The 26,181-nt window shown below is 43.0% G+C and overlaps 1 protein-coding gene and 1 long non-coding RNA gene across 2 annotated transcripts in view; both read left to right on the forward strand.

The window, feature by feature from the left end:
* The window catches only part of LOC147678626 (uncharacterized), a 690,344-nt gene that overhangs the window by 204,060 nt on the left and 460,103 nt on the right, over window positions 1-26,181 (forward strand). The gene's annotated exons all lie outside the window — the stretch shown is intronic.
* Window positions 174-641, forward strand: LOC147678627 (uncharacterized). Its single transcript, XR_015302584.1, has 3 exons — window positions 174-333; window positions 417-476; window positions 588-641. It is a non-coding gene; the product is annotated as an uncharacterized LOC147678627 (long non-coding RNA).

Genomic DNA, 26,181 nt, shown 5'->3' on the forward strand with positions numbered 1-26,181 from the left:
ACCCTTCTTTCTAATGTGTAGACAATTATTAAATGCAGTAGTTAGTCATGTGTGCCATAATAACAGAGGCTCTTTGAAGAATAATCTTTTGAATAATTGAGCCATTTTGAAAAATCTTTATTTTTCTTACAGATACAGATTACCAACTCTGAAGAGAAAAGAAGTTGTAAAAATCTTCAAAGATGCTGCTGTGAAACATTTATGTGGCCAAACGAAACTAATTGTCCTGGAGTTTATAAAACAATCTAGTGGCAATACAAAAAGAAGCAGTGAAATGCAAAATTTTTGCTTAGCATCCAAGTTACTGGAAAAACTGACCCATTACAATCTTGAGTAAGCAGGTAACTTGTTTAAAAGATATAATTTACATTTGACAAGGTATTTCACAGAATACATTTCTGCCTATTTTATTTTAGTTCCAGTGAAAACAGAGTTACCAGCATCACCCAAGCCAAAGTTATGGACACAGAAGAACAGTATGTTTATATTTATAGTACTAAATTATAATTAATTTTTGCAAGGGCGTTCACAAAAATTTGTATTTTTTTCTTTAAGGGTATCTTAAATGGATATTTTGCATTTTACAGGGAAAATTGTCTCAAAACAAAAATCAAGAATTGCTGCTGCAGCGTACAGTTGTCCTAAAATTGATAATGCATCAGCTCTTAAAAGAATGCTGGAAGAATTTCCTGTGTCTCTAAATAGGCAAAAGAAGGTCCGCGTTGCACTGGTTGAGAAGCATGCACGGTACTGCTATCGCAGTTGGAGAATCATGTAACAAACACTCCGAAAGGAAGAAGTGCAGAGTAAGTGTCCTTCACTTTTAATGGAAGTTTATAAACAGGGTGTATATTGGATGTAAAAATATAGAATGTTAAATGACACTGAAGTAATATTTATTTTCTTTTTCTGCAGAGCACTTTATGAGAAGACTGCCATCAGAACATCAAATAAGCTGTTTCTACAAGAAAATGGAGTGGAACAAGAACCTGCCAAGAGTAAAAGACATCATTGAGGGCTGGATTCCTACAGCAGTCACTAAAGGGGAAGTCAGCAATCAACAAATAGCATTGTTGGTGGAATGTCAGCTATGGAAAGGGCTTCATGTCACAACTGATGCCACAAAGGGGAAGAAAGTAATCTCTACACGAGTCTTCAAAAAAGGAGAGATCATGTGCAGTTACCACGGGATGGTAATCACAGGGAATCAATTGATGCAAGAGTCGCAAGAAGAAGAGTTGGGATACTTATTCTTTTTTCAGGAACCCTCTGGCAGGAAAATGTGTGTTGATGCAAACAGTGCCCTGTGTGTGTCACCCAACAAAGGAAACAATTGGACGGTTGATAAATCATTCATTCAAAGAAAGTGTGCAACATTAAGCCTAATCATATAACATTACAAGTATTTGGCAAAATTTAATTTTCACTGCATTAAGAGATATTAATGTTGAAGAAGAGTTGCTGTTTGATTATGGAGTGTCAAGAAAATCATTTAGGTGAAAAGAAGAATTAAATTGGTTAGATACATGATCAAAAAAACGTTAAAAGGCTCTGATCTGATGCATTGAAGGGGTTTTTAATATCATCAGGGTGACCATCAATACATTTTGATTACACCCTATATAATTGTAATTGTTCATTCCCTACAACATCCAGAGCTCCCAGGTGTCTGGCTAAGCCTACCCAGAAGATTAAGATTTCTGGGTGAGTGGCCCGTTGATGAAGTATGCCACGACTGAGGACCCTTTATAACTTTTGCATGCAGGATAGGTCGTTTGACTAATTATCAAGGAATCAAGATCTGCTCAACATCATTTGAGAAAATAATGAAATTTTATAAAGTCCAAAAGGTACATAAGCTCCATCTTAGTATCGGATCTAAACTTTGTAGCAAGTGTATTTAGGTTATGTGTACTGGAAATATGAGTCAAGATGTCCACTGGGAGCTATTTTAAAAGTATGCAAAAACGACATCACAGTACACAAGTTTTTTTTTATACTATCATGATGTGTGTAATATTTCACAAGTTTAAACTATTAGCGCTGCAACACCTTCGTTGGAGGTAGCTGTGTGCTCTATAAATGTAATATACTTACTTTATTTATACAGACAATAACATTTATTTTCTGCTATGTTTGATTATCAGTAAATACATGATACAATTGCTGGGGGGTATTTCTAGCCTCCTAGTATGGGTTTGACTACAATTTGTGACATTTTGAGGTAGTGTCAAACTCAAGTTTTCCATCCAAGACCATGGGGCTCACAGTCAAGTTGCTTTTTTCAGTATCAAGCCTCATGACTGTTTGTGGGTAACTGTGGCCACCAGGACCCCATAGTAAATCTCAGGTGATATAGCAAGAGTGGCTAGGGACCATTGCCAGCCTCCAGGTACATGTCGGACTCCTATTTGCGACATTGAGGTGTTTGGGGGTCAAACTCATGTTTTTCCATTCTAGCCCATAAAGGTCAGAGTCACATCACATTTCTAGTTATGGACCCAAGGACCCCATAGTATACCTCAGATGACATAGCAGGAGTGCCTCAGACCCGTTTCTGGCCTCCAGGTGTGACTTTTGAAGTTTTTGGGTCTAAGGGGGCAAAGTCACTTCTTCCACCCAGCCCAAGGTGCTCACAATTGTATACGACATCAGGTTTTTCCCTTGGCTGGAAGTTAGAAAAAAAAACTTCAGATAATACCAAAGGTATACAGATCGCATGAAAGCATCAGATCTGACCTTTCTAGCAAATGTATTTATATCTTGTGCACTCAAACGGTGTCTCTGATATCCAGTCTGAGCTATTTGAAAAATTAGCAAAATTCGCTAGAAGTGCCCACTATTAGCGAGTTTTGCTAATTTTCAATATCAACCCTAATGGCTGTTTGCATGTCCCTGTGGCTACCAGGACCCCATAATATATCTCGGGTGATATAGAAAAAGTGGATAGGGCTCATTTCCAGCCTTGTACTGGTGCAATGAAAATGTAAAAGAATGCCAGTAAATACACTTGCTTACCAAGGACATTTTTTTCCACCAGATTTTACATCTAAAAGCAACGTAACTTTTCGTAAAGACTCCAAAAAGTAATGAGACCTTGAAGCCTTGAGACCCTCCCGGGTGAGTAGCGCGCTATACAAATTGTTTGATTGATTGAATTTTATCATTAAGTCTTTTGATCAGTTTAAAAAAATAATATTTCAAGACAAAGCTCATCTCCAAAACAATCAACATTTTTAAAGGTAAATAAATATATAAGTTGCCTATTGAGTATTAATGCAAAAGTAACAAATGTGTGACAAAGCAAAAAAATGTATAAATTAGCGATACAATATCCTGTTCTTGCATAACCATTAATATACAATTCTATTTTAGGTAAAACTTTTTTCATATATAGCCCAGACTTATTTTTTCTACTATTACAGACCAAAATAAAATTCAATGTGGTCTAGAAACAGAAAGACACTTGTAAAACCAAGCATAAAAGGTAAGACGGCTAAAACATTAAACCAAGTTACTTAACCATATTTTTCTCCCTTGCAACATCCATCAAAAAATATAAAACTAATATGCAAAAAAAAAATTCCTTCCAGAATCAACTAATCAAAAGATACCTTGAAACTAAAAGTATAAAGCAACATCTTTTCATGAGGTAAGATGCCTGAAAACTATCAAATCAATTAAACATTTTTCTCTCCCAATCAAGCATTTTTAATCTAACATAACAAAATTGGAAACAGTCGTAATCAAACTGCATTTACTTAAAACATTTAAAAATGATGGAAAGAATGTACTGCAGATTTTTGCTTTTAAACAGGTAAACAATTATAAACATGTTTTCAATCCATATCAGAAAAGGTCTTCAAATAAAGAAGCAAGGTATACAACCTCCAACAGGGGAAACAGACTCCCCAGACATAGTGGGTATGTTTATTGTAAGGAGAGACTCACTGAACCCATGAGTCATTGGGAGGTGTGTGCAACACTGCTCAACCCATTGCACAGGCAGAGCAGTTACTCTTGGTGACTGTTTTAAGAACCACAGATCATAACCACTGCCTCTGCAATGGAAATTGAGAAACCATAAATGAAATAAAAGATATTGCTCCATCTCCAGTGAACCCTGTGGTGCAATTATGAGGGAGGTAGCACAAACATTCCAACACATTGCAAGCAGTATGCCCACAATTCCTAATTTGAGACGAATTATTAAACGTAAAAAACAGGCAAGTAACCCACAAAGAGTAACACCCAAACCCATTCTGACAATCATTCCACTTTAACTCGAACTGTTTCTAATGAACCTTTCATTTTGCATGACAACCAAAACCATCAAAAGAAAATACTAATCTTTAGCACACACCATAATTTTTTAAGGTTGGAGAACAGTGATAGTTGGATGACAGATAGAACGTTTAAAAGCACGCCCCATCCATTCACCCAAATATACACTATTCATGCATATATTAACTTAGTAGTTCCCTTAGTTTACAGTTTTCTCCCTGATAAACCCACATCTACATACACTGAATTATTGACAGTAATAAATGCTAAATCAAACAAAAGTCCTAGAAAATTACTAATGGACTTTGGATTGCCTATGATAAATATGGTTACCAAATTGTACACGGATACCCAAATTCAAGGATGGTTTCACTTTTTACAGGCATATTGGCAAAAAATTCAAAAAACATTCTTAATTGAGGATTATATATCTGTTAGCAAACTACAGTTTGAACTAAAAAAACTAACTGCCCTTTGCTTTGTTTCTGCTGACAGTGTAGACCAGTACTACACTTCAAATTACAGAATCTGAATACTTTGCCTCCAATAAAGAAAAATTGGCGGCTATTCTAAATTATCCTGAAGACACATGGGTTGGCCATCTAAACAGGTCAGGTCGCAGGAGAAAGCCACGTTACCATGTGGAGTGTTGGAACTGCTACTCTACCTGCTTAGAGGAGCAAAAACAAACCATGCCATAGAGGGATGACAACTCCTTCAATAAATCAATTGGCAAACCTTGTCCCAATTTCTATCATTTCTTCGGGAATTTTGAGGAAGGAGCAAAGTTTCCAGGAAATAAGAATGTCGCAATCATTAACAGGCAGTCTGAACCCACGTATTCCTAAAAGAACAAAGGAAATGTCTGAAAGACTATTGGGTGCAATTCAATAGTTTTTATTGACAGTGGCTTCGGACTACCTTAATATTGCACACATCTTCCATTTGCAACCCACACTATCTTACTTGCCTGTTTTGCCCTAAAAAATTAATACAATTTCAATTTTATTTTTTGTTTTATACATATTTAAATTGATATTAAGGGCCTCCTTACCTTCAGATGTTTTCTTTTCTCAACTCTTGGATTTGTGTTCCATCCATTTGTTCACCAAATGTCTTACATTCCATCCGAATACGCAATCCATTTTGGAAATCTAAAACCTGTTTATAAAAATATGCGCATAGCTAAAAAACGCACCCAATAAAAAAAACTCCCAAAAATTGTGTGTGCAAATTCTGCAACCAATTCCAACGTTTAATTCCAATCTATTTAGAACACAATCCCTTTTTGATTGGACGTTCCATAATCCAACTCCAAAAATCCATCTGAAAAATGGTAATTTGCACATCCAAAATTCACATTCTAAATCTAGGTGGATGTAAAAATAACCAATCTCCTATTTTCAAAACTGGAATGTATTTTTTTTTAAATCATATTCTAAATACATTGAACAGAGAAGACGACAAAAGCTTTTTAAAAATTTTTTTAACGAGTCGCAAAACGAAAAAAGCATACCTTTCAAAACTTTGGGTCAGATTCCGATCGGAAATCGGTCCAACCGACATGTACACGCACCATACAACTGTCTCAGTATGATGCAATTCGAGATAATTACAAACGGCTTACACAGAGCACAAAACGTACAGAAAATCGTAATTCAGCTGTAAACTGACCTGGAACCATTCTGAATGACACGGAGTGGTAATGGGTCTGACTGCCACGTACACGCACTGTACGTTGGGCCACGTACGATGCAATGCGTGTGGAATATTAATGTCTCGCACGGAGCACATTCCGCAAGATCGAAACTTACAGGACATACTGACTACCACGTAAAAGAGCTCGTCGTGAATGCTGCAACAGGTCATAATGTGAGTTTGACAGACTCTAACCCACAAGTGCCACTGTAAGCGTCTGTCCCACACAACTGAACATCTCGGTAATGCTCACCAAAATGACATAGAAACAAACTGACAATGCTTGTTAGCTCTTTTCAAAGTCAAGAATAAAAAACAATGTAATAATAAAGGGCCAAAATGCCTACCATGATGCTTTACAAATTCCACACATGACAGCAGAGAAAACCACCAGCTTGCACTTAGAGACTTACAACTCACCCACATACAACCTCCACACCATTTGCACCTCTCAAAGACACTCACTAACATCCAGATAAACGGACACCCACTTATCACACACACATCAATCTCCACAACCACCCATCACCATGCCCTCATAGAATTAAAAGTTTACAGATACGGAGTTGGAAGTCTTGGCTGATAAAATCCACAGAGTAGAGCCACATTTATTTAGCACATTGTTCCAACAGACCCCCATGTCACAGTAAACAAAGATATGGAAGAGGATTGTCAACAAAGTGAACGCACAAGCACATCGCATGCGCACAATAGAGGATATCAAGAACAGGTGCTATGATGTGCGAAGGAGGGTCAAGAAGCTGATTGCCAGAGACCATGCCCTGAGCGAGCAGACCGCCAGTGGCCCTCCTGCAAAAGCAACGCACTTTATTTCCTGGGAGGAAAAGGTGCGGGCCATCCTTCCACCGGAGGGCATCCATGGATTAACAGGAATACCAGAGCCTGGTGAGTACATAACCAACCAGCCAATATTGTGAGGCAATACACACACACAGACATTACTGTAAAGGGGACAGTGCAACCAATCACCGTCAGCAACGCCATGGCAACCTAATGCTAATTATCCTGCAATGTGTATGCCACTTAAACAATGCCTGCAATCTGAGTAATATGGAAATATGTCAGAACATGTACAAACTTAACAAAAATACAGCAAGGCTTTGGCTCAAAACACAGTCAGCCATTTTGTCAGCACTATTTCACCCACTCACAGGGAAGCAGAGTCGGAAGGAAGGTTGGGTATGGTGGGAAGGTAGGTTTAGCCAAAAGCAAGATGGGAGTTGTAGTCACAGGCACCAGTCCTCCTCCCACGTGTCCCATCAAGCCCACCCTGAACCATGCTCACCTCACAGGGAATGTAAAGAGACTGAGAAGATGGCCGACCCTGGGCTCTGCTGTGGGGAGCACTAGGCCCTGGTGGGAATAGTGCTCCAACAAACAGGACACCACTGCCTGACATTCTGAACGTCAACTGTGACTCCCTGCAATGGAAGCATGCAGCATGGTGGCCCTTCTGGCGGGGGGGGGGGGAAGGAGTGCTAGCTCTGAACACACACATACACATACATATACACACCTGTGGCTCACTGTAGGAAGAGAGTACCCTACAAGGACCATCAGGCCTCGCTGAGGCCACACCCACTGGGGCGTTGGTTTAGGAATATAAAGTGATGCCTCTAAACCACCAAATGCAGAAGCAAGGAGGACAGAACTACCAACAAGGGATTCCTTTTTTAGGGAATGGCCAAGCCAACCGCTGATCAAGACACAAAAAGGAATAACCTGGTCCGATCAGACAAGACCGGTCCAAACCAGGAGCGTCACCAAGGCCAAGACAGGATCCGGTCCAACGTATAGAAGGAAGAGTTCCCCCAATTAATTTTAGGTCCAGAGGGGGAAGAGAGGGATAAACTTAAACATAAAGAGTACCTCTAATGAGGCCTATATTGTGAACACTCTAAAAAGACCTGGACAATGTACTGCTGATTGGTCAATATTGTATAGATCTGCTAATGACTAACTGGTGAAACGCCCAATTCCATGTATCAACAGCGAGCCACCAGAGATACTTTCAGGCCATTGTCTATGTAAAATTTTGTTTTCATGTGTATATGTATTTTTATATAAAAAATAGTGAATGTAGATGTATGTAAGGTACGTGAGTGTGTATGTTAGCTAGGTAGGAGATATTGTTAGGGGCATACTGTTTCAACTGTCCTTTTTGAAATTTATAAAATTTCTTTTGAATGTTCATCAATCCTTGATCATGTCATAGTATAAAACAAATTGTATGTATGTATAAATATCTAAAAAGCAAAACCTAAAAAAAGACAAAAGAAAGAAAATAAAATAATGCCTTTGTAATAATTACAAGTTTTTGTTTCAGTGTATAGCATCCTCTCTTATGAAAATATTTTTGGATTATTCCTTGTGACAAAGCAATATAGGTCTCATCAGAGGTACTCTTTATGTTTAAGGATCCGGTCCAACGACTTCATCGTTAATCTAACAAATAAAACTGACGAAAGATCAGATCAGTGTCCTAAATAAAGGTCTCGGCTATGTTCCCACTCCAAAAACAGACATCTTTAAAACGAAATGTGAACTAGCTGATTTTTGCCGTACCTTAAAACTGAAAGCCTTTTTTAAGGATGAAACACCACCACCCCAAGAAGGAGACAACTCTGAGGAATAAGTCCAACTTCTGTCCCCTAAATTCACAAGTCCCTATCGAAATCTGTACTTTCGAACAGGCCATAATGAAGGAACTGAATGACTTGAATCAACAACCTCAAAAAACTTTCCAGACCACCACCAAGGTGGAACAACGGGCCCTAACAGATCTCCGGAATGACAAAGATATCATCATCAAACCGGCTGATAAGGGTGGAGGTATAGTACTACTAACCACAGAAGGATACGACAAACAATGCACAGACCTACTAGCTGACACAAAATTCTATGAAGTGCTTACCACGGACCCTACAGCACGTCTACAAAAAACAGTATCACTGATGATTGAAGAAGCGGAAGCCAATAATTGGCTATCCAAAAAAGAAGCGGACAACCTGGAAACCAAGTCACCAACAATACCATACTTTTACTCTTTACCTAAAACACATAAAGGTAAAATACCACCCCCGGGAAGACCAATAGTCTCTGGAATAAATTCCATCCTTGAACCACTGTCAGAATTCGCTGATCAGTATCTGAGACCCTTGGTCCAAAAAACTCCCACGTATCTAAAAGATACTAGAGACCTCCTGAACCTCCTTACCGCTTTTGAATATTCTGAAGACACAATGCTCCTAGCAGGGCTAGATGTAGAGAGTCTACACGAGCCTACCACAACAGAAAACATTGGAGATCCTAGAGACCATCCTCTTTGGTATTGATTGGCCATGCAAAACCCCTAGACATTTTATACTGGAATGCTGCAGATTGGCCCTGACCGAAAACCTTTTCATGTACAAAGATACGCTCTTTCTCCAACGCCATGGAACTTCAATGGGCAGCACATTTGCCCCAAGCGTGGCAGGTCTATACGTGAGCAATTTCGAGGACATGTTTATTCAGAATGAAAACAACCCTTTCCTCCGCAATATAATCTTCTGGAAAAGATATATTGACGATATCATGCTTATTTGGAAAGGAGACAACCAGACCCTGAAGAAATTTCACCAGTGGCTAATCAATCAAGACTAATGTTTAAAATGTACATACACTGCCAATAATAAGACGCTAGATTTTCTAGACATAACAATCTTTGCAGAAAACAACTCTTTACAAACCAAAACATTCTTCAAACCCACAGCCAAAAATAGTTTACTGTCTTTTAAAAGCTTTCACCCCGGCCCCTACAGGAGAATCTCCCGTATAGTCAGTTTCTCCGTCTTTGGAGAAACTGCAGTCAGATAAGAGACTACAAGAACCAAGCAAATGACCTTTGTGACAAACTCGCAGTCCGAGAATATTCCAAAAAAGTGATCTCTTCCTGCAAAAAATGTGCCCGCAATCAACCTAGAGACGCACTTTTGTAAACACATCCAAAGACACAGGATAATAGGACCACATGTGTCACCACTTACAGCCCAGTCACAAACAAGGTCAAGAAGATAATCAACAAAACTGGAAAATAATTACATCAAACAGTCTTGATTGGCCAAAACCTCAATTTGCAAACAGAAGAAGCAGGAATCTAAAAGACCTGTTAGTACACACCAGACCACCACCAACGAAAAGAAAAGAGCAACCGGGAATATGGAACACTGTCCCAGTCACAGCACATTACCCTTGTGGTACCTGCTCAGCCTGTGGAACTACTAAACCCACTAAAGAGTTACAACTATGCCCTGATCTGACTTGGAAATTAAAAAGACATACCAACTGCAACACGAGCCATGTTATATATATATATGATAACCTGTCCATGTAAGATATATAGGCATGACCTGCCGAAAGGCGAAACGACTGTATGAACATCGCAGTAATGTGAACTGCAAAAGAACAACCACCAAGATGTCCACCCATTTTAAAGAAATGGGCCACACAGTAAATGATCTGCAGTGGGTCATTTTGGAGACCTTGGAAACCATAGACAGAAATGCAGCAAAAATCCTGTTAGAAAAAGAACAGCGTTGGGTACATAGACTCAAAACAGACACCAGTGGCCTCAATGATTCCATTCCATGGTTCTCTTAATAAGTAAATGAATTTAGGAAAACCAATAGAGGCACCTGAAGTACTTGACAAAAAAACCCCTACACATTAACTCCCATTATCATTAACCATCTCTCAATACTGTAGATAAGACTATCGAGACATAATTGAATGCCCGAAAATAATTCAGGTACCAAATCACTTGTAACACCAGGGATATGCTTATATATGAGGAACCCGCCCCGCCCAACCAACCCCCCCGCGTTTTCCAGATCCAACTATTTATCGCCATTCCCAACAAACTATGGAAATAATACACTATTAATAATTACTAGGAACTATTTTACCACAATACCGCGAGGTCTTCGAATTTGAAAATAAATTCCCGCAAAATATCGTAAATATCAGTGAAAGTATTTCTTTCACATAACTAGCCATAACGCACCAAGATCTTGTCCATTTCCCAGATGTAGGAGTTAAAAACATCCGGTCTAACTCCCTTCACCAATTCCGGGTGAATCGCGGCAGAGACAGCACATGCTGCAAGCGGAGAGGCAAAGGCTGAAGGTACGGGACGGACGCGCCTTTTACTCCGGGAACAAAGAGCGCAACTATACTCCGCCGCAACTAACAGTGACCAGGTCTTATTTCCCACAGCAAAACCTCCCTCTTCATGTCCCCCTTTCCCCGATGAAGTATTAACTTACAAGCTAAGAGGTAGGCATGATTCTGAAACCCGAACCCGGGTCCTGGTATCCTCACATTAGATATAGCAAAAAACCACCTCGATCCAATTGAATATTTACTTCGGAGGGAATTTAAAGAGGTCATTTCAAGTACCACGATACTTTGAACATCTTAAAATAAATTTCGATCTCTTTACCATTATGGCCAAAACGACACCAAGACCTAATGAAAAATACCACCTCATTCACAATAATTATATACTCCCCGCATTTGAACACCCCAAATTCACAATCTTTTAGTTAAAAAGCATGTCACAACACCAACTAAGAGCAATGTGACAACCACCATGACTTTAAAATTAAGGGCACTGCACTACAGTATAGTATAGCAAAATCACTCCACGCTGCTGCAGCATGAGAATGGTTGGGTTGACGCCTGAAATGAACGTGATTCTGCGCTAAGTATTGCAATTTTACAGTTTCTTTTTTCAAAATCAAATGATTTTGAATCAGTACAATTTGTACAGAATTCAGCACCTTTTCCTTCCCCTTTTGTTCTTTCTCCCTATGTGGTGTTGTGTGCTTTTTCTCTTACAGGTATATTACGACCTCCTACCACTTGAAGAATCAGGTTAAATGTTACCTATTCTCTCACTGTTTGTCACCATTTCACTCCCTGGTCCTGAAGAAAGCCAACTGACTAATTGTCAACTAAGGCTGAAACATGTCGACCATTTTATCAGACCATTAAAGTGCGCCATCCTGCTCCACGCAGAAGCGGTCGCTCCCTTCACCTCCCCCTCCTGGTGGTATTGTATGATTTACTGTTACTCGGTAATAACAATCTGTTAAGCGTTCGAGAACGGTGTGCTTATTTGTGCCACTGATTCAACTTAGAAATTATTTCTGTGCAGCGCTCGTGACCTGTGCGCTTTCTGTAGCACTACATTTGAGTTTGAAAGGCATTCTGTGCAGCGCTCGTGACCTGTGCGCTTTCTGTAGCACTGCATTTGAGTTTGAAAGGCATTCTGTGCAGCGCTCGTGACCTGTTTGTAGATTCAGGCAACTGCTATAGTTAATTGATAGCTACCTGAGCAGCGCTAATCTGTTAAGCGTTCGAGAACGGTGTGCTTATTTGTGCCACTGATTCAATTTTGAAATTATTTCTGTGCAGCGCTTTGTGATAGTTATTTAAGCAGCACTCTACAAGTGCAGCCGTGTTAATATATCTGCCCCATAGCGCTTCCTCACAGATTGAGCTCTCGTTGTCGGAGCATTTGTTTACCTTTCAGCCATTTTCTTGTGACCCCTTGGCCAGTCCCAGACCCTCCCTGCACCTAGATCCCGCCTCCCAGCTGACCCTCCCACTCTCCGCCCCCCTCCTCTCCATTAAAGCAGATGAACCAACGCGCAGCGTCCACGCGCAGCGGTCGCGCCGAAGGTGCGCCAAAGGTAAGCCCGTCTACGCCCGTCCGCGCCTTGACCGCGCCCAGCGCCAGACCCCCTGGTCCCCGCACCACCCTCCCCTCCCGCATTACATACAACGCCTCCACCCTCCTAGCACTAAATCCCGGCCGACTCCCCAACTGCGCCCAAGCCGCACCTGGACACACCCATGGACCCTTCACATGCAACTCCTGCAAGTATGACGGCACCAAGACCAACTCCACATCCACAAACACCAAACAGAGATCCGACACTAACCACCTAAGATGCATCCTGCTCAACACCCGCTCGGTCCACAGACACGCCATCGACCTATGGAATCTACTAGACACCATTTCTCCGGACGTCGCCTTCCTAACAGAAACCTGGATGAATGCCTCTTCAGCTCCAGACATCACCATAGCCATCCCGGACGGCTACAAGATCATCCGTAAGGACCACACCATTCAAACAGGAGGAGGCATCGCCATCGTCCATAGGAACTACATCCGCATCTCAACCAGCTCTGACGACAACCTCCCTAGCGCCGAACACCTTCACTTCCAGATCCACACCGACCCCAAGACCACAGGCCACCGGGACCCCGTGCACAATTCAGTGAAGACATCACTGACTTAATCACCCCACACGCCCTCCCCTCCGAGGACTACATTCTACTGGGAGACCTCAATTTTCACCTGGAAAAGAGCAACGACAGCAACACTATCACCCTTCTGGACAATCTCGCCAACCTCAGACTCAAACAACTAGTTAACACCTCCACCCACAACGCAGGACACACACTCGACCCCATCTTCTCCTCCAGCAAACATCTCCTTCAGTCACACTTCAGTTCTCCATTGGACGGACCACAGATGCGTTCACTTTATCAACAAAAAGTCCACAACCCACAACCATCCCCAACCTACTCTACAAAGAAACTGGAACAAAATCACCATCGACCAGATCTCCTCATCGCTTCTTCAAAACCCCCCTGCCCACTCAAACGCCAACCAAGCAGCCATTAACCTCACTCAATGGCTAACCAACAGCGCCAACAACCTAGCACCTTTGAAAAAAAAGTCAAATCAAACTAGGCAGCAAAAACGCCCCCTGGTTCAACGATGATCTTAAGAAATCCAAGAAACTGTCGCTCCCTTGAGAAAGCCTGGAAAAAAGACCCAAACACCAGCACCAGAGACTCCTTCAAAAATGCCACCCGCATACACCACCAACTGATCCGAACTGCCAAGAAAGCTGCTTTCAAAGACCGACTAGACAACAACACCCACAACAGCAAGGAACTATTCAACATCGTCAAAGAGTTTACCAACCCCACTGCCAACTCCAACAACATCACTCCCTCTCAAACCCTTTGTGACTCCCTAGCTTCGTTCTTCCACGACAAAATCGCAGACATCCACAACAGCTTCGACAACCAATCCGGAGACCAACCCACCCAACCTTCTACCGTACCTTCACCCCCCTTGAACATCCTTAATGACTGGAACCCAATCTCCACTGAGGACACCATCCGCCTGATGAACTCCATCCACTCAGGATCCCCCACAGACCCATGCCCTCACCACATCTTCAACAAAGCAGACTCCATCATAGCGCCCTATCTCCAAGACTACATCAATTGCTCTTTCAAATCCGCCACCTTCCCGGACAGCTGGAAACACGCCGAACTCAGCGCCCTCCAGAAAAAACCCACAGCTGACCCCACCGAACTCAAAAACTACCGCCCCATTTCGCTCCTACCATTCCCGGCCAAAGTCATTGGGAAAGCAGTCAACAACCAGCTCGCCGCCTTCCTCGAAGCCAACAAATCCCTCGACTCATCACAGTCCGGCTTCCGAACCAAACACAGCACTGAGACCGCCCTCATCGCAGCAACAGACGACATTCGAACACTTCTGGACAACGGAGACACAGTCGCCCTCATCCTCCTTGACCTCTCTGCAGCCTTCGACACAGTCGGTCATAGCACCCTGATACAACGCCTCAGAAACATCGGAATTCAAGGAAAAGCATTGGAATGGATCATCTCGTTCCTCGCAGGAAGAACTCAGAGAGTCCGCCTCCCGCCTTTTAAGTCAGAGGCCACCAAAGTTATTTGCGGCGTCCCGCAAGGATCATCACTCAGCCCCACCCTCTTAAACGTATACATGAGCCCCCTCGCGGCCATCGCAAGCCAACACAACCTCAACATCATCTCCTACGCGGATGACTCAGCTGATCCTCTCCCTCACCAAAGACCCAAACACCGCTAAAACCAACCTACATGAAGGAATGAAAGAAGTAGCCGAGTGGATGAAGCTCAGCCGTCTTAAACTGAACTCAGACAAAACAGAGGTCCTCATCTTAGGCACTTCCCCTTCCGCCTGGGACGATTCTTGGTGGCCAGCTGCCCTAGAAAAAGCACCCATTCCAACGGACCACGCACGGAACCTGGGCGTCATCCTGGACTCCTCTCTCGATGACCAAACAAGCCAACGCAGTTTCTTCATCTTGCTTAAACATCCTCCGCATGCTCAAAAAAACATTTCGCTGGATCCCCACCGAAACTAGAAAAACGGTCACCCACGCACTAGTTACAAGCCGCCTGGACTACGGAAACACCCTATACGCCGGTACCACCGCAAAACTTCAGAGAAAACTCCAACGCATCCAAAACGCATCAGCCAGACTCATACTAGACATCCCGCGTAAAGACCACATTTCCGGTCACCTAAAAGACCTCCACTGGCTCCCTGTCAATAAGAGGATAACGTTCCGCCTCCTCACTCATGCACACAAAGCACTCTACGAACTTTGACCAGAATGCCTCAACATGCGATTATCCTTCTACTCCCCCCCCCCCCGCCAGCTACGTTCCTCCAACCAAGCCCTCGCTGCGGTTCCACACATCAACAAATCCACCATGGGGGGAAGATCCTTCTCTTACCTTGCGGCTAAAACATGGAACTCCCTTCCCATCCACCTCCGCCTCACTCAAAACCACCCAGCCTTCAGAAAGCAGCTTAAAACCTGGATTTTCGACAAATAATTCCCCACCCTTCCTCAAGCGCCTTGAGACCCTCTGGGTATGTAGTGCGCTATATAAATTATTTGACTTGACTTGACATAACCGATTCCACAGCAGCACGACTTACTAATTTTAGAATAGTTCGAATCCAGACTTAATAAATTTACATTCACTGGCTGTCCGGACTATTTTTAATTAACTCACCACTTCCCTTATCACTAGACCACTTTTTCACGATCACTCCTGCCTCAACTAAAGGTAAAGCCTCCTGGTGGAGGGTGCACACAAAAAAAATTAACCCAAGGATTACGCACGCACGTGTTAAAAGAAGCAGGGACACATCATATACCACTACCAAAAGAAAGATAATCAAAAACACGTGTATGAGGGTCATTTTATTGGGAGACACCCAGTTACCAACCTGCAGACCTTGGTTTACGCAGGACAAGTGATCCTTTCCCCGAACTGATGAGAAGTAATTCAATAGGAGACTGAAAGGATCTAATCTCTTTCTCCCTCCCCCCCCATATTGATTATCCATGAACTTATTCATTTGTAGTCAGTATTTTCCATATATTGATTCTTTGTTAAATAACTTCATCAGAGCCTTTTTTATCCTGAATACACAGAATATGCTTCATCAGGGAGTACAATCTGAAATTTAAAATCATAATGCATTTTGATACCAGGGTGTATAAATGCTTTGAACTGTATCAAAATCATATGTGATGTCATGCATTCTACAGTTTGCAATTGTGTTCATGTGTGCAGTTATATGGGCATTAATGTGATACATGAAAAATGCACGTTTTTTTCCCAAAGGCTTTGTGATGAAGTTATGTAACAAAAAGAATATATGGAAAAAAATGAATAAAAATAAATGAATGAATAAATTCATGAACAAATGAGAAAAAATGTGGATTTAATTTTTCAAACCCTCATGGATATAAGTGGTGGGCCCTAAGGGGGATGCAACCAAGATACTTGGAAGCACTAAATGCAAACAGATGAAGATACTCTTGCTTAAATATGAAAATAAAATAAAACAAAGACAGCAGAAGAAATGTGAATGTGACAAACACAACTACCTTCGGGGAAGAGTGTTGACATTTGCATGGAAATGTGATGGTCCCCGCAAAGAACTGTCACAGAAAAGTATGAAAATAGTTACTCCAAGAGTAGAAACATCAGAGTCGGAGGTGACAGAAAATGAGTCGGGGGATGAGCGTATGAGCAACACAGAAACCGGAGTAACAACCACTTTTTTTTTAGCAGAGTTCCATGTAATAAGGCAATCTTGGCTGAGGGGAGGCAAGAACAACCCCCCGAAAAAAACATCGAAAAACACAGATCTGGATGGGGCAGGAAGAGGAAGAGCACCAGCGTGGGGGTCACGCAAGAAGAAATACAAGTAAACACTACAAATCGAACAGTAGTGAACTTCACACCCAAGGAATTAACTGATGAAGAAAAGACAGTTTTAACATTGGGACTAACATTCTGTCCTACGAATCACTTAGAGTTCACACAAACACGGATCGATTTGTTTTGCTTCATACGCAAATTAAAATTGCATAAATATTTTAAGCTGCAACCAAAAATCAAGGAGACTAAGACCATGGCACAAAGAATGACTGCTACTGATGAACTGACATGTAACGATCTAGAGGCAGTAGAACTGCTACAGAACATGGGCAAAATGTTCGAGGATCCCAGCACGCAGAACATGGATATGGCACAAAGGGCGGTTCGAGTAGGTATCGAACAAGGGACACAAGAAAGCCCTTTTAAACCCCAATTGATTTTTGTGCCTTAAATGCCCTATGATGCAATTGATGTGTTTTGAGGCCATGATCAAAGATTTGTTGGACTTCAGGTGCAAAAATCAAACACAATTACGAAGAAAATCTGACAAAAGAAGAAGAAAAGAATGCCTTGAAGGACTTAAGGGAAGATAAATCAGTGGTCATAAAACCATCCGATAAAGGTGGAAATATGGTGCTACAAACGAGAACCCAATACCGAGAGGAGGCCTTACGATACCTTTCCAACCAGAAGTACTACATTGGAACACGGGAATTGTACCCGACAAGTGTGGAGGAATGTGAAACTTTGCTTATATTCTGGAATGGAAGCAAGATGTTGGGACCAGAAGAACATCTTTATCGGAGATGCACCAACCCCATTGTAGCTACATTCTACAATATCCCGAAACTCCACAATCAAACACAATTACAAAGAAAATCTGAGAAAGGGGGTGCTCTCTCCTCATATTCCTCGCACATTATGGGGAAATAAGTTTGATGAGAGCAGCAGGATGACTGAGGATCTGTTCAGTGATAGAGGATAACTCAGAGTGATCACATCATGGCTGGCAACTAATTCCTGTGATGTATTTCCTGTCTCCCACTTCCTGTATAACATTGTCTGCATGAAATGATGTGTTCCAGTGTATTTTCAGAATTTGCAGCCCGAAAACTTAGTTTCCGGTTCCAGTTCGTAGTTTACGCGCATGCACATTACGGCGCGACACCGGAACTTACGATTTTGCACCGTAACTTCCGAAAATGACCCGGAACACATCACACAGGAGAGGTTACACAGGAAGTGGGAGACAGGAAATACATCACAGGAATTAGTTGGCAGCCATTTTGAATTCATCATGTCCATCCACAATCCTTAATCAAATCCACTGCCATCCTGTTCGGTTGTAGTAAAAATTGAAACTACAGTGCAGGTGTGAATGATGAATATGTATCTAAAGGGGGTACAGATATATATGAGAATTTTCCCCTGTACGATTTGGACGACTGCTGTCGGGTGCCTGCTGTTGGTTGGATGAGTAACGTTGGTTACTTTGGTGGTAGGAGCGATATTGGGTGTTTCCTCCATGAAAAGTTTAGGTGCTGCGTCGGCGTGCACCCTAAAATGGCTGCTTCCGAAACTGTAAAGTCCCCAATGAGTGAGCAGTATCAGTGTCCTTTTTAAATGGACTGCAAAGCCTAGTCTATGTGCGCTCCAAAAAGCGACTCACCGTCGTACGGCATATCCAGGATCTTGGATTGTACTTCCTGGCAGAAAGAGGTGGACCGTAACCAACCCAGCCTTCGCAAGACCGCAAACCCAGCAAGCTGACGAAAGCCAGTGCATGCAAGGTCAACTGCGCAATCAATTTCCTCCGATGTCCTCTCTCCGTCCTGCAGAATCTTTAAAGCTTCAGCCTTGGAAGAGTCAGGGATGAGGTTCACCAGGGCAGACAAGTCCGACCACATCTGGCGGTCGTAGCGACCTAATATGGCTAAAGCATTAGCCTCCCTCACCGTAGTGGATGCCATAGTGGAGAATTTGCATCCAATAGCGTCCAGGCGACGACCCTCCCGATCCGGAGGAGCTAAAATTGGAGATGCCGGATTACGGGAACGACGTCGTGCAGCTTGAGTGACCACTGAGTCAGGCTTTGGATGAGCGACAAGGCACGCTGGAGAACCAATGGGTGCCTTGTATTTCTTCTCAAAGCGAGGTAGTTGAGCTGGCAGCAAATTTGGCGTTTGCATGAGCTTCACCCCTTCAGTCCATGTAATGTCTATGATGGGTATAGTGTGGACTTGCTTGAATGGTTGATTTTTAAAAAAATCAGAGGAAACAGTCCTCCTCCCTCTGGACTCTAGGCAACTTGAAGCGCTGGGCCACTCTATCCATCAGCTGATGGAAACATGCAATGTCCACCGGAGGCGAATCCCCGGGCTCTACCGGAGGAGGGGAAGGCGTCTAGATTTGGTAGTCATCCCACTCAGCCATGTGGGTGGCGGCGTCATCATCATCATGGACTTCTCCATCTTCCCGTTCTGGAATGAAGGCAGTCATCAACCGGGTACACCGTAGTGTGCATCTTCACTGACGTCTGGACCTGTGGTGAAGGCGTTGGTGGCGGAACAGGGAGAGACACCACCGCCGCAGGCACGAGGCATAGGCGAACCCTGTGGAGAAGGAGGGATACACGGATTGTAGTCATCCAACATATGTTGGAGATTGGAGATGAGCGAAAAAGGCAGTGTCGCAGTTGGAACTTGTACAGAGTGATCTTCTGCCTGAGAATACTGGTAGTCGTCATCATCACCGTAATCCTGGCACTTAATAATCAAATCCGAAGGACTGCGTGCCACTCTGAAGAAGGAATCACCCACAACATTGTCAGAGTCAGAATCCTGCTCAGAGCCTGTGACGAACATGGGCGAGGGAGGCTGCAGATCTGGGATGGATAGTTGGTCCACTGGCCATTGACGAAGATGGTGCAAGGGGTCGGCAGTGGATGAGCCAGACCCGGTGGAAGACAAGGGCACCAAAGGCAATTAAGCAAACTATGAAGGAACCACCGTCGACTGTCGTCGACGGAGCAGACCGCGACGCTGGCAGAGGCGTCGACGAAGTTGTTGCAGAAAAATCCAGTCGACATAGCCGCCATCGACTGAACCATCGTAGACGGTAATCTCGCCCACGAAGTCGACGGCGTTTATGAAGGTGCAGACAGAGCAGTCGACCGGACCGACGACTAAGATTTCTTGTGAGCTTTCGTCGACGATTACTTTGCTGACGACGAAGCAGATTTTTGTCGACGAGGCAATAGGTATCGTCGACGAGACGGTCTTGAAGCCAAGCGATACCTTAGTTGACATGGAAGACGTAGACGTAGCCGATGACGATCCGGAGGCTGAAGTCATAGTCACTGTCGCCGTTGACGATCCGGAGACGGCTGATCTCGTAGTCGGGATGATAGTCGACGCTCCAGTCGATGATGAAACATGTTTCGGAGCAGAAACATGATGGGAGGCAGCAGAAGACGCCTGAGAGCCAGGTCTCGTGGGCGTAGAGGTAGTAGGAGGTGGTGAAGAAACCGCAGGAGCCACAGAGAAGGAAAGTTTCTTCCTCTTTAGAAAAGGTGAAGGCATATCCTGCACACTACTACATTTGGAGGCTGCTTTAGAAGGGCCAGATTGCAAACTTTCTGCATCTGACAGTGCCGAATCCTTATCCTTAAGTCGCTGGAGCCAAATGAGGAGACTGCCTTCTCTGTCCTTAAGGGTTTTTGTAGAGAAAGTCCTGCAAAACTTGCAGTTAGCAACCTCATGGTCGGGATAAAGACAAATGCACTTCTTGTGGGGGTCCTCAGAGTATTCCCACAAAAAGAGCAAGGTCTAAATAAAGACTTCTTACTTTAAGACATGCTGAGAAGACTGGAAAATTGAAGTTGAGAAAACTGAGTAGAGCTCAGGGAGACTCCCTTCACACTACGTGCGGTAGAAAATCTGAGGGTCTGAGCTCAGAGGAGAAGGTCCTGGAAGAGTGCTGGCACTGGATTGGCTGTAGTTTGGACTAACATAATACAGGAATATGTTACAAGTGTTTTTTCTCTCTACCATGTATTCCTATGTAGGAATTATTTGAGTATTTATTATGTATTTTCTGGTATTATTTCATGGGTTATGTATTTACATACATATGTTATTGGTATGTTATTGCTATTTTGTTTACCGTGGAACTCCCACTTCGACGACAGGGAATATTCAAGCATGTGAATCTATGAAAGACACCCTAATACTGGAGAAAGTATGCTTGGCAAAAGAAAATATGCAAACAGATCACACGCCGATGGCATAAGAACTATTGTATCAGTTAAAGTGGCTTACAAGCAAGTACAATCACAATCTTACAAACTGAAGGGGACATTCAACAACTTTTATGACCGAGAAATTGATATGTCTGAATACTCATCTGCAACATGTTTAGCTTACTGAATGTCTTACAATGTGATATTGATTCACCCCCCTCATACACTGAGGAGTTCTGTAATGTATTATTCAATTTATTGTCAGTGGAGGTGACAGATTGGTCAACTTTTCTCTGGTGGCTCACCAGGGCATAAGCAGCATAACTACTATGGATATAGCAGTCAAAGAAGTAACCTTAGACTAGTTTGGAGTGCTAGCAACCAATGTGATTAGGAAGCTAGCAACTGTCATAACAGGCTCACAGCAGGAACCTTCACACACAGATTCAGATGCAGGTACGTCACTGCATAATGTCATTTATCTCATTACTGTTCTCCCACTCATTGCAATCATGTACAGACCCCTTTGAATGTCAACAAGACATGGCCCATCCATTGAGATGAAACTTCACATAGACCCAGAAGTGTTTTGTTTGTGGGCCATTTTGACGCCACCTTTCCTGGGGAATAGTTGCTGTAAAAGTAGTAACTCTACAGCTCACCAACCATTGCACTGAGCATGCCCTACTACACATGTCGCAATCTTGTTTCCAAGCTCACTCTACTGAAACTGTGGTGCTCTTGCCTACTGAAACCCTGAGACAACGAGCAGCCGTGGGTCAGACTGATGCACAGGTCCTGTAGCTTTTCAGGGCAGCATTTGACAACGTCACTCATGGGCTAATTCTCCTGTGACTGGAGTCGTGTGGAGTCAAGAGCTTAGCCCTTAGATGGATGAAGTATTTCATTACTTCAAGGGGCGTTCATGTGGTACAAGCAAAATTATTCTGTTCAGTAAGTACTCCACTCCTGGAGGGCTCAATATTGAACACCAAACAGTTTGATCTATATTTGTTAGCACTTTCGAGCACGGTGTAGGTGCACTGGGTCTCAATTGTATCATACACCGATGATACTCTGCTTATCTTCATACTGTTCAAAAAGCCAGACCTCATCACCTAATAATTTCCCCCGTGTATGGAGGCTGTTACTGCATTGATAGCTAATCACTGCCTGGAACTTAATGGCGGTTCAACAGAGGTGATGATCGTAGGAGGAGTGTCATTCGTATGGTCATCTTCCTGATGGCCTCATATGCTTTGTCAACTCCCAAATCACAAAACAGACAGGAATTACTTTATAATGTAGTATATATAAAGAGGTCCCAGACCAAACAAACAATAAATTATTTGTACTCACAATTTTGTTGAATTAATCCAAAAACAAATGAAGGTGCAAAGTGTTTTTGTTTTCACTGCACCATGAGCCATTCAATGGTTGAAAAATCAATAGTATAATACACAAAATTCAATGCGCCCACAAAAGGAAGGGAAAGAGTGCAGGGGAAGGAACATATTTCAAATAGTTACACATCACTAATCAAAATTTCATTATGCATAAGTCCACAACTCAAATCATGAAAACTGTTGATCCACATAAAAGAGGTCAAGGAAAGGAATATATCAAAAACACATTTTTCGTGGAAGAGACTCCTAGTTTGCTGAATATATCAAGCTAGGGTTAGGAGTTCTGGGTTGTAGATGAAAGTCTACGTTTCGACCCAATGAAATGTAGGACAGTAGATCCTTACTCGCGGGTCTTCGCCAGGACGTGAAGGGAGGTGGAGGGTGGGGTGGGGCTGATTTCCAAGCATAAAATAGAGGTGAAATCGCATTACTTTAACCGGTCTCAAACCGGTACCATCTACCTTTGTACCATCAACTTATGGCATGACCCAGCGCATTCTGGCATACGAAAGCCTTGTGCTACGTGATGTGCAAAACATCTTGGATGAGAAGAAATTTGTTAAATACAACACCAGCAAAGCCGAAAAAATCGCGCTTAAATCCATAAGAAACAACACGGAAGTAGTTGTTAAACCCGCGGATAAGGGCGGTGCCATCGTCGTCCAGGACTTGGATAATTACACGAGGGAAATCATGCGACAGTTGAACGACGGGATCAGTTACAAACAACTGAGTGGAGACCCATCTAAAGACCTAATGGCTGAGATTTTGAGGATCACACAGGATGGTTTACAACAAGGTTTTCTATCGGAACATGAATTCCAGTATCTGAACCAGAAACACCCTCGCCTCCCTACCATCTATACTCTACCCAAAGTCCACAAGGATCTCCACCAGCCCCCAGGACGTCCCATAGTGTCTGGATGTGGCTCATTGTTGGAACCCTTATGCAGGTACATAGATTTTTTTCTAAAACCCTTGGCGGAGGCAACCACAACATATCTAAGGGATACCACACACACCATCAACTTGATTGACGGACATCCTTATGACTCTGCTCAAGATCTCTTGGCAACTTGTGACATTGTGTCACTTTACACTAGCATACCCCAAGAGGAGGCCCTTGTGGCAATGACAATTGCACTCGACAAACGGGAGGCACCCACCCGGGTACCTACATCCTTTATCATCTTACTACTTAAGGTCGCAATGATGAGGAATTTTTTCATCTTCCGGAATTGTTTTTACCTCCAAACTAAGGGGGTCGCGATGGGGGCGGCTTTTGCCCCAGACTTGGCCATAATTTCTATGTCAATGTATGAAGACATGTTCATACTCGATGTTAACCCTTTCAGATCCCAAATACACATGTGGATGAGATACATTGACGACATCATCTGTATTTGGTCAGGAACTGAGGATGAAATCACCAACTTTTTCAACTGGCTCAATGCTAGATCTCCTGACATAAAATTCACCATTAATTTTAACAAGAAATCCATTGATTTCTTGGACTTAACAATCTTTGTGGAAAATGAGACCCTCCAAATTACCCTTTTCAGGAAACCCGCGGAGAGAAACTCCCTACTCCTATACTCTAGTCATCACCCAAGGGGACTCCGTGACAACCTGCCCTTCGGCCAGTTTTTGCGGATTCGCCGAAATTGCAGCGGGAAGGATGACTATATGGAACAAACAATACTCATGGATAGACTACTTGAACGTGGATACCCGAGGCGATTGGTTAAGAAAGCTAAAAAGAGAGCATGGTTCAACCCCAGAGAAACTTTATTACAGTCTGGAGAAAAACAGAGCAATAATGATGAACGACTTATCTGTGTAACTACTTTTTCCACAAAAAGTAACATGATAAAGAAAACCATCAATAAATATTGGAATTTGATATCCGAAGACCTTAATAGCAACTGCCCGCCCCTTCACGCCTTCAAGAAAGCGAAGAACATCCGAGATCACGTGGTGTGCTCATTCCTCACGACCCCAAATGAACCATCTATAACAACCATGTGGAATCTACCTCCTATTGTGGGACACTACCGATGTGGTTCATGTAAAGCCTGCCCAGCAACAATTCAAACCAAAATCTTCACCCATAAACAGCAACATGTTCCACTTACGTCACACACAAACTGTAATTCCACCAATGTGGTGTACTGCATAACATGCCCCTGTGACTTGATATATGTGGGACAGACACAACAACGAGCTAAAGTGCGGTTTTTGCAGCACTGCAGCCGTGTAAGATGTAAGGTCGCAGGAGCCCCCTTGGTTGACCACTGTAATGACAAAAATCACCCCCCGGAAAGCCTGAGGTGGACTATTTTGGAACAGGTTAGATTAAGCCCAAGGGGTGGTAGTATAGAACCTATTCTCAATGTGAGGGAGATTAAAAGGATCCGATTCTTTGACTCCGAAATGAGTCCGAAAGTAGTTTCGCCCAAATGGCCATCCTTTGAACTGTGCATGCATCCTATCACCTGTGGGAGGTTCATGTAAATCTGGTGTTACGATCACCCACTGTTTTTCATGTATGTCTTAATAAGGCTCTATGCTGTTTTTTCAAATGTTATTCTCCAAATGTCTCCGATGTATAATGAGCGCCCGACCACCATGTTTGGCAGGTCCGCACCCTCATAGAATTACTGTGGCATGTATGTTATCTGATGATAAATTGAGACACCTTTCGCCTCACGGCAATAATCTGGCTGTCCTAATGGTCTTAGGGCCCGATGTAGGTAGGCCTTTACCGTTCGGTAACGGCCGAAAATACTGATTTTCGGCCGTTACCGACCGGTATTGAGTGATCCGTATGTAGGTGATAGAAAATAGGCCGAATCGGTAAATTTACCGAATCGTTAAAGTTACCGATCGTTAAAGTTACCGATCGGTAAACCTACCGATCGGTAAACCTACCGATCGGTAAACCTACCGATCGGTAAACCTACCGATCGGTAAACGTACCGATCGGTAAACCTACCGATCGTTAAACTTACCGATCGGTAAAAAACATTCAAAATTGAAATTGAGATGTAGGGAGGCTCCGAAATACCGAATTTGCTCCCAAAATCGGTATTTAACAGTCGGTAATTACCATGGTTTCAAAGCAGGTGGTAACCAGGTGCAGCCTATAAAAAAGGACCCAAAATGCAATTCTGTTTGCACAATGGCTGCATTTTATGTCATTGCAAGACGGCTACGGCTAAAGGAGAGAGGGAATGGCTGAGACAGGAGCAGGTTTATAGGCAGAGGGTGACCCTGTTCATGCTCACAGAGGAAGAGATACTGCAAAGGTACAGGTTGGCTCCAGACACCATCTTGGAGCTAATCAGGGACCTAAAACCACTGTTGGAGCACCCCACTCCAAGGGCACATGCAATCCCAACACATGTACAGGTGCTGTGCAGCATC

This window comes from Lissotriton vulgaris, chromosome 12, assembly GCF_964263255.1.
Source record: "Lissotriton vulgaris chromosome 12, aLisVul1.2, whole genome shotgun sequence".
Taxonomy (NCBI): domain Eukaryota; kingdom Metazoa; phylum Chordata; class Amphibia; order Caudata; family Salamandridae; genus Lissotriton; species Lissotriton vulgaris.